Below are 9,969 nucleotides of genomic sequence, written 5' to 3'. Positions count from 1 at the left end.
TTCAGTTTGAAGCATTATATATCATGTGTCTATGGGTAATGCGAGATACAATCAGCAATAGCCTCATTTGCATTTGGTGGTGTGTTTGATCATAAATCTTTATCTTTTACATTTGTAAAATGAGACTTTATTTTAAGAAAGGTTTTGAAACGTGATTTATCCGATTACAATAAAAACTGTTTTTTACTCCATTGATACAGCATATAAATCTTTTATTCTAAAATGTCACCACGTTTTGTAAACACACTTCAGTCTGAAATGACATTTTTATTTCGAGCGTGTTTCATGTAAGTACATGTTTTTATTTGTCGCGACGATCTCCACGTTTACAATAATTAAATTGCATTTGTCGGGATGGATTATTTGCTGTGTGGAGTTGAAATTAAGATACATCAGATTCCTTACGTATATGAAAATCAAACAAAATGCAACCTTTGTTATACGAACAAAATGCCCTTCTGAAAGTCAAGACTTTGTTTAATTATTTTTTTTTCATGAAAATACATACTATCATAAACAAATAGGCAAACTAACTCACTCAATATTCGTAAAATATATTATACCTCACTTTTATTCACAATGCTAAACTCCCATTGGCCATCGTGACATGAAAACTGTCAGACCCAGCGGGAAAAAAATGTACTGTCCAAAAAAATGCTGTCACCCGCTACCTTAGCAACCACGTGCCACCAGCGGAAAAAAATTAGAGTGGGTGTCCCTTTTTCCGAACATTAAAGCCACTTGTAATGATGTTCGGAATAACGATCACTTTCAATCAAAGGGAGACAATAATCAACTAGATATGTGCATATGCTATACTTTAGTCCAATATAGAACCAAAATGGTCCATCCAAAAAAAAAAATTATTTACAAAGCATACGCACATCCAACTGTTCCAAATTCCGAACATATGATCGTAATTTCAAACAGAAGTGTTCCTAATTCCGAACATGATGACCTTTTTAAGATAATCCAGATTATTCCATTTAATTGACACAGTTTAAAAAATACAAGCTTAAAAACAATTTCCGAAATAAAAACTCTTGTATGTAAGTTCGATAAATAACAAATTCGGTAGAAGGTAATATAGAGCAACAGAGGTTTCGGTAAATTGATATTTTAATATACTGGTACGTCAACATAACAATGATATTAACACGCATGTTGATACTTTACAGTTATTCACGCCCTTTGTTTACTATAGAATTATAATTTACCGAAACCTCGACTGACATATTCAACTATTTTACCTGTTAACGGAACTTTTCATTTACTAAACTTACTGTCAATCTGTGAGGATGCAGAGAACACTGTAATCCATCACCACAATCAGATTTTTGTAATTAATCCAAATAACACAAACAAACATTACATTAAAACAAGTAAATTATGCGACTGACAGATATATTATATACAAATATTTTGGCAAGACAAACCAGTCTCTATTTAAACCAGGCAGCATTGATGTCAGATGTCGCGTTGATGTCATCCACAAGTGTGAGCAGTCGATCGTCATCGTATTGCATGGCGAAAGCTTTTGCTAAATACACAATGCTCGGGTCTATGGCTGTTTCTTGTTTCGCACACAAGGTTAAAATACATCTTGATTCACCCATGCTTGTTTTTGAACACCGAAGAAGTTGGTTTAATATATCTTCCCGTAACATGAGGTTATATACAAGTTCGTCTTTTTAAAGTAATTCTAAGTGAGCTTTAACAATATGGTTCAGGCCTAAATGCACACATTTGGATTGTCCAGTGATTTCCCGTGTCATTAGTCCAGCTTTGAAACCCATTGTACCAAGAAAAAGATATAAGGTCAATCATTTACACTGAAAAAGTCAGTCAATTTTGGTAAACACCTAGAAATAGGGTTTTTAGTGAATAAAGGGGAAAGACAGGTTATATGGTTATGTTCAATTGCCAACGGCCGCCGCTATATAACTGAGATACTGTTCAAAGTGATGCAAAACTATATATACAATAACAGTACTTGAATATTCATTTTGATGCATCTAACTATGGAAAGGCCAGAATTTCACAGCAAAAAAACAAACAATTATAAGTCGCAAAATTTAGTCTATCGTTCGGTATTTGGATCAGACCTTGAATGTGGTATGTATTTCCGAACACTTTGGATTCCTCCTTTAAACAACTCTACATCTTGATCATGAGTGTCACACATGATCAGACATGTTTCTATATTATTATTTTTCATAGAACGCTACTGAAACAAAATTAAGTCTTTTGATTATAACCTTAGCAAAAAAGTGTAAAAAATTAGCGATCAAATAATTTCAATCACCGGAAGGCTGTGCATATCGGATAATGTAGTTTTCAGAAAAACTGGCTGCCCCTTTAACTCAAAATGGCACCGAAAATAACGAGAAAGGAAGTGGTATCAAAATAATAATGTCAGATTTCTGATATCTTTTACGGCACATGATCGGTTAAAAATTTTATATTTTGTTCGGAATCAGGAACATGGTCGGATTTCGGAGCACCCACTCGGGTTGACAGTATTTCCTCAAGTTGACAAATTTACTGTCACCTGTCAGACATGAAATATTTATATAATATATATTTAGTTTATCATTTATCATGTTATGTGTTTGTTACTTAACGCATTCATGTGAAGATACAATTTCTTTAAGCTTAGAGATGCTGTAAGTCAGTGTATTTTAGTGTCGAGCACTACATATAATAGCATGCGGAGAATTATACCTGTCTCACAATTTTATCGTCGATAATTAAAAGTCCCGGCCGAAACTAGGTCAGCCCGACAGACAGTCGACGACTGGTCAGCGTGCACTATGTCCCTTTCGGTGGATAATCCTTGTTTGATCGAAAGGGGCCCTTAAGGTGCATACTCACTCACTGGAAAATGTTTCATGCTATTTAATAAACTTGCTTAGAAGGCTAAAAAGATTGAATATGCTACTAAATATGCTCAACGAGATGTTTGTTTCAGGTTTCATTTGATATACTTGCTAAAAAGGCTATATAGCACGTATATTTCTGCCTATTTAATAGTTTCATTAAATAGGCAAAAGGGGATCAAATGGATGCTTAATAGGCTTACTGGCTCAATAGCATGTATATTTCCGCCTACTAATTTATCTCGCTAAATAGGCTGAAAAGGCTATTAAATAGGCTAAATAGTAATGTACTAAACTTGCTATCTGGGTTGAATACATGTAGGCTGAAAAGGCTTTTAAATAGGCTAAAAAGAAATGTATACAACTTGCTAAATGGGCTAAATAGCATGAAAAGGTGTTAAATAGGCTTACTAGGTTGTTTATTTCAACCTGTGTATTAATCTTTTAAATATGCTAAATAGACTGTACAGGCTGTTAAATAGGCTAAAAACTCTTATAGGATTAATGTTTAAATCTATGCACTAAATGGCTAAATAGGTTAAAAAGGCTGTTAAGGCCACGACTTTTTTTTTTATTGGTTTACAAAAATTATTTTGAAAATGGTCCATCGGGCGGTCGAAAAAAAAAAAAAAAACATCATTGGAAAAATAAGTTAATACTAATAACATCAGAACAAAGACATCATATCTTTTATAACCTTAACACAGAGACGAAAAATCTAATTATGCAATGAAACACATCTATATCTTCAAATGAAATGAGTCACCTAAAAGCACCTTTTGTAACATCAGGCAATTTTAAACACTCCATTAAATGACATGCGTTCTTCTCCCATTAAAACGAAAAACTGCGCTTCATTTCCGTAATTCGATGCGCACCATTACGCAATGCGATGCCCGTTGCATAAATCTTATATAAGATAAACTACTCATACACAAAGTTTGTGTTTGCTCTTATTGGACTTATGACATCGTCCATGAAAAAAAATCGAGGTAGATCGATCCCCGCGTCGTCGCGGTAATGTTTGTTAAAGTTGTTGTTGTCTTGAAAACTCGTTGATTTACAACGCAACACGTCTTTTTTAAACTGACGCGAATTAATACAATCATATTTGTCAACTTGGCTTTTGCTTTATTTTGATAATTTAATCCAAAGTTTAATGTTAGCAAGTGTTTTTACTGGAATTGTAAACAAGGAGCCAGTTAAAGTCTTCTGAAAATGTGCAGTCTGTGTGAATTGACAGTTTGACGTCATCAAAGGAAAGCCGCTTGCTGTCTGAAGCAATAAAGCGACAAATTTCGCGCCGACAAAATTGGCTTCCTTTGTCTAGCAATCAACATGCCGAACCAATCGTGCGTTTGTTTCTCAATTGCAATCATCCAATTTAATAATAGCACGTGCATAGCTCCGCCTTCGAATCTTTTGCAGAGAACGGAGGCGGAGTTTAACGGTTAATTGAGCTAGTATTTTTAATACGCAAGTTGAGTTCCGATTTGCCGAAATTACTCGGCCCTAATCATTAAAACGACAAATACATTTATCAATGATTTTCCGAGATATACCGATTTGTTCCGATTTCCAAACTTTCTGTACAGTTCCTATAAACTATGGCGGACGTGTTTACAAAATTCCTAAACACATATATCGTAAATAATGGCAGTGTTTTATTGGATTATTTATACTAATTATCAAATTGCAAGGTAATACTTTTTTATCTACTATAATATCGGGTATGTTTAATATAATAAACATGTTAAACAATATAGTTGCGTCACAGACTCGGAAATAAATTTTGATGCGGTCGACATTTTACTGACGCTGATTTTCCTAATGACTGCAATTAAATAAATTTTGAGAAGTGCCCATAAAAGGACTGGTACATACTGTGTCACATTGAAAAATATCCCGATCTCTGTAATATATGTGAACCAATCGTTGATTGTACTTACTTGATTTTATTCGCAACCGTACTCAAACCGGATCGTTTTTTTTTCTCGTTTCGCTCGTTTTTCAGTGCGGTCGGGAATAAAATATATAAAAAAAAGACGATTTTCCGATTTTATTTTTTTTCCCATTTTCCAAAAATTAGGGTCGGCGGTTTTGTAAACCAAGAAATATAAAAGTCGTGGCCTAAATAGTTTAAACAGGCTAAATATGACGTATGTTTCAACCTATGTTTTTAACTTTCTAAAACTGAAAAGGCTGTTAAATAGGCTAGATAGGCGAACTAGGATGTATGTTTCAGCCTATGTACTCAATAGGCTTAATAGGCTAAATAGGCTTAAAATGCTGTTAACTATGTAGCAAATATGTTAAATATGCTAAATAGGTTGAAAATGCAGTTAAATAGGCTAAATAGGCTAAGGAGGATGTATGTTTCAAGCTATGTACTAAACTTTCTAAAAAGGCTAAATAGGCTGAAAAGACTGTAAAATATGCTAAATACGCTAAAAGGATGTATGTTTCAACTTATGTACTAAAATGGCTAAATATGGTAAAAATGCTTTTAAATTGGCTAAATAGGCTTAATAGGATGTATGTTTCAACCTATTTACTAAATAGGCTATAATTGGCTAAAATAGGCTAAAAACGCTGAAGCGGCTGTAAAATTGGCTCAATATGCTTAAAAGGATTTATGCTCCAACTCATGTACTTAATAGGCGTAATAGGCTTAAAATGCTGTTAAATGGGCTAAATAGGCTAAATATGATGCTTGTTTCAACCTTTTTACTAAATAGGCTTAATAGTCTAAAATAGGCTAAAAAGGCTTAAGAGGCTGTTAAATTGGCTTTATAGGCTAAATAGGATATTTGTTTCAACCTATGTTCTAAATATAATAAATAGGCTGAAAAGGCTGTTAAATCGGCTAAATAGGCATGTGCTAAATAGGCTGACAAGGCTTAACCTAAATAGGCTTAATACAATGTATGTTTCAACCTTTGTACTAAACTTTCTAAATAGGCTGTTAAATATGCTAAGTATGCTAAATAGGATGTTTGTTTCAACTAATGTACTAAATAGGCTAAATAGGCTGAAAATGCTTTTGAATAGGCTAAATAGGATGTATGTTTCAACCTTTTTACTAAATAGGCTAAAAAGGGCTGAAGAGGCTGTTAAATTGGCTTATTATGCTAAATATGATGTATGTTTCAAGTAATGCACTAAATAGGCTGAAAATGCTGTTAAATAGGCGAAATAGGCTAAATAGGATGTATGTTTCAATCCTTTTACTAAAAAGCCTAAATAGTCTTAAATAGGCTAAACAGGCTGAAGAGGCTGTCAAATTGGATAAATAGGCTAAATAGGATGTTTGTTTCAACCTATGTTCTGAATATGCTTAATAGGCTGAAAAGGATTTTTAATAGGCTTCATAGGCATGTGCTGAATAGGCTGAAAAGGCTGTTAAATAGGCAAAAGAGGCTAAATAAATTGTATGTTTCAATCTATGTACTAAACTTTCTAAATAGGCTGTTTTATATGCTAAATAGGCTAAATAGGATGTTTGTTTCAAAGTTTGTACTAAATATGCTAAATAGAATGACAATGCTGTTAAATAGGCTAAATAGGCTTAATCGGACGTATATTTCAACCTTTTTATTAAATAGGCTAAAAAGGCTGAAGAGACTGTTAAATTGGCTAAAAATGCTAAATTATGTTTCAATTAATGTACTCAATAGGCTAAATAGGCTGAAAATGTTGTTAAATAGGCTAAATAGGCTAAATAGGATGTATGTTTCAACCTATTTACCAAATAGGCAAAATAGGCTTAGATAGGCTAAAAAGGCTGAAGAGGCTGTCAAATTGGCTAAATAGGCAAAATAGGATGTCTGTTTCAACCTATTTACTAAATAGGCTAAATAGGCTTAAAAAGGTTAAACAGGCTGAAGAGGCTGTCAAATTGGCTAAATAGGCAAAATAGGATGTCTGTTTCAACCTATTTACTATATAGGCTAAATAAGCTAAAATAGGCTAAACAGGCTGAAGAGGCTGTTAAATTGGCTAAATAGGCTAAATAGGATGTTGGTTTCAACCTATGTACTAAATAAGCTAAATAGGCTAACTTCACACACGTTTGATACTTACATTACTTTGAAAACAAGTTGTGCTTTGTTTCGTTATTGACCTTCTTCGACGTTGCAACGGTTACTACACCGGTTAATGAATCTATTGCAGCAATGGTGATTGGGATACCGAAAGCAGTAATAAACAAGTATGTGTAAGGAGATGTGCCACCTGTAGCTGTTACGGTAAAAAGAGCAGTGCCCGCGGTGCTGGTTTCAACGACGGCGGAAATTGTGGTTAAGCTCGGGGATGAAAAGCATATTGTCTCTTCTGAAAAACAATTCTTTAAAATCAATGTGTTAAATGGACTTGTCCACAGTTAATCAAAATGGCAATGTTCCATTATTTGTTATACATTCAAAACTTTAATGAACACTCTACGCCAGTGAGCGAAATGACACTAAGGACATGGACTCGTAGTGAAAATAAAATATCGTTTACTCGTTTACAAATACTCATCGTTGGTAATAGATAAAACTATAAGCGTTGCAAACGCGAAACAGTCGAAAAATTTTGAAACAATGCTGTATTCGTTATTTATTTTGTGATATCGCGTGCATTGATTATATAAAGTATAAAAACATGACGAGCATTATGGATGCAATGATACAAAAACCTCTGTATAACTCTCTCTGTTCTGTTCTAACTTTATTCAAATATTCATGTTTGTGTCAATTATTTTTAGAACAAATGTTTCCTCGCGATCGCATAAATGTGTAAAACAATACATAAAAATGAATAACTAACCAAAAAATATTTTAACGTTTTTGAATTCTTTACAAGTAGCCTGTGTAAACAAGGATACAAGTGTAATACATATCGCAGCAACGTTGTTCTTAATTGTTTTGTCTGGAGTTTCACTATTCCTATATTTGATAAGTAAAACATTAACTGTGTAGTTGTGCTTATTCATATGTGTAATACGTTTAAATATGAAGATGATGATGATGATATTTAGATACATCATACAACTATATTACGTTCTATTTGGATCTATAGTTATTACTTATCTTAATTAACTCGCTATTGTATCACTTTGGTTTCATATTACATTTTAAATGCACCGCATCGCTTTCTTGCGATATTCCATATTTGTGAAATACGCCTCGTCGGATGCATTTCTTTAGCAAATACGTTGCTGCGGATTTTTGTTACATTAACCTGTCGGCAAATGCATTATATCGCTTTAAAGTGACATTAAATAGTCGACAAAAATACATTACACACAATAACTGTGTATGCCTCCTCGGTTGAAATGAGTTCTAATGTCTAAGGATTTTCATTTCTCTTCTTGAATAAACAACATTTTCCCCCTGAGGCACGGCGTGTGGTTATTTCTGATATTGTGTGTGTCAGGAGTATTGTGGAGCATTGTGATGCTTGTGATTAGAAGTTTACTTAAATGATGCACTCATTTCTATAAGGGGTGGGGTGTTTCCTAGTGAATGCGGCTTTTGTCGAAATAAGACTACCAAAAGAATTTTCTACGGTTTCTGCATTCAGTTAAGATTTGTTTTCTTAAAGTTTACCTAGATTTGTTTTCTTAAAGGTTACCTTTTTATTTCAATTTTTGAAAGAGAATTGATGCATCTTGAAAATGAAATCAGGTTTGCAAAATTTTATTACTAGGAAACGGAAAACAAATGTTTTGAAAGTTGGCAAATTTTTTATGGGACCCTAAGAGAATTCAATTGTAGCATGGTTATTCTTCTCAAATCTTTACTGTGGAATGGTTTCAATCTGTATGCAGCCAATACAAATACTGATAAATGTTAATATCCGGACTCCTCCGTAAGATTGGTATATGCAATAAATCGTCTGCTGATTCAGAGTGAGACAATTAACTGCGATGGTACTACAGTGTAAATCTTAAGAGTTGCATCCCTTCAGTTGCATAGCCAGCGTTTGGAAAGCAATAATAATACACAAACAATTATCAAGTTTAATACGAAATATACTTTTTATGTGAAATACGTCTTATAAATTTTGTATTACATGTAAGTTAGGCAAACAAATGCGTTGTATTAGGCATATATTGTTATGATTAAAGACAACTATTTCGTCATTTTAAATACACCTGGTTTGCAGTTATCTCTTTGGATACCTTGTCCATGATAAATGTATTTGCTTCAAATATGCACAGGCTTAGTTAATCTTATACCTCTATAATACAATGTACAAACAATAACTAAGGCTCCATTACTAAGTTTTTTGCGAATGCAAAAAGTAATACAATAATGAATTATTTAAAATTATCTAACCAAATAAAGGTTAAATATCAATGTTTATCAAACATGTGTACTCATTAAAAAACATGTTTGCATTAAATATTTGCATGACTATATCATTTCCTCTGTTCGGCACTACTAAATTTCTTGCAATAGTATCGCGGGACCATTGTCAAATAGGTTTGCATAAGAAAGTAGAATCTGGAAAAACATCCATGATAAGACCCAGACGAGCCACCATCAGAAGCAGATTGCTATGAAGTACCTTATTGTACAAACCATATAGACATATACACCTTATAGACACGCTAAATGTTTTTTTTATTATTACTTTATACACCGCACACACAACAAATATAGAGGATGTTCATAGAAACTTATATGCAACACGTGTAGCGTGTAACAAGTAATGGGAGGTATTTACATAAATATTTTTGTCTAAATGAACTCTCAGCAGCAACTGAAAATGTTTAGTGGTGGATGGATTTTGGATCATTAGATAGATGAATGGTAGCATTGGGTGTGTGGTGTATGGTTGGTTCGGTGGGTGTTAGCTGGGTGGGTTGTTTTATGGTTGGTTCGGTGGGTGGGTGGATTATTGGTTGGGTTTTGGGTTGATTGGTGGATGGAATTATTGTTGACGATTTCAACGACCTTTAAAGGCGGTTTTCTAAAGTATATATAATGTTTGTTTGTTGCGTGATGAACGGTACTTTGTCGTTAAATTTTGTCATAGAAAATGCGACTTGTCATATGTTGTATTCAATAAATAATATGGCTTATACAAGTGTACGTGCAAG

The sequence above is a fragment of the Dreissena polymorpha genome, chromosome 10, assembly GCF_020536995.1.
Source record: "Dreissena polymorpha isolate Duluth1 chromosome 10, UMN_Dpol_1.0, whole genome shotgun sequence".
In the NCBI taxonomy this organism is placed as follows: domain Eukaryota; kingdom Metazoa; phylum Mollusca; class Bivalvia; order Myida; family Dreissenidae; genus Dreissena; species Dreissena polymorpha.
The sequence above is the reverse complement of the archived record's forward strand: the minus strand, read 5'-3'. Positions refer to the sequence as shown.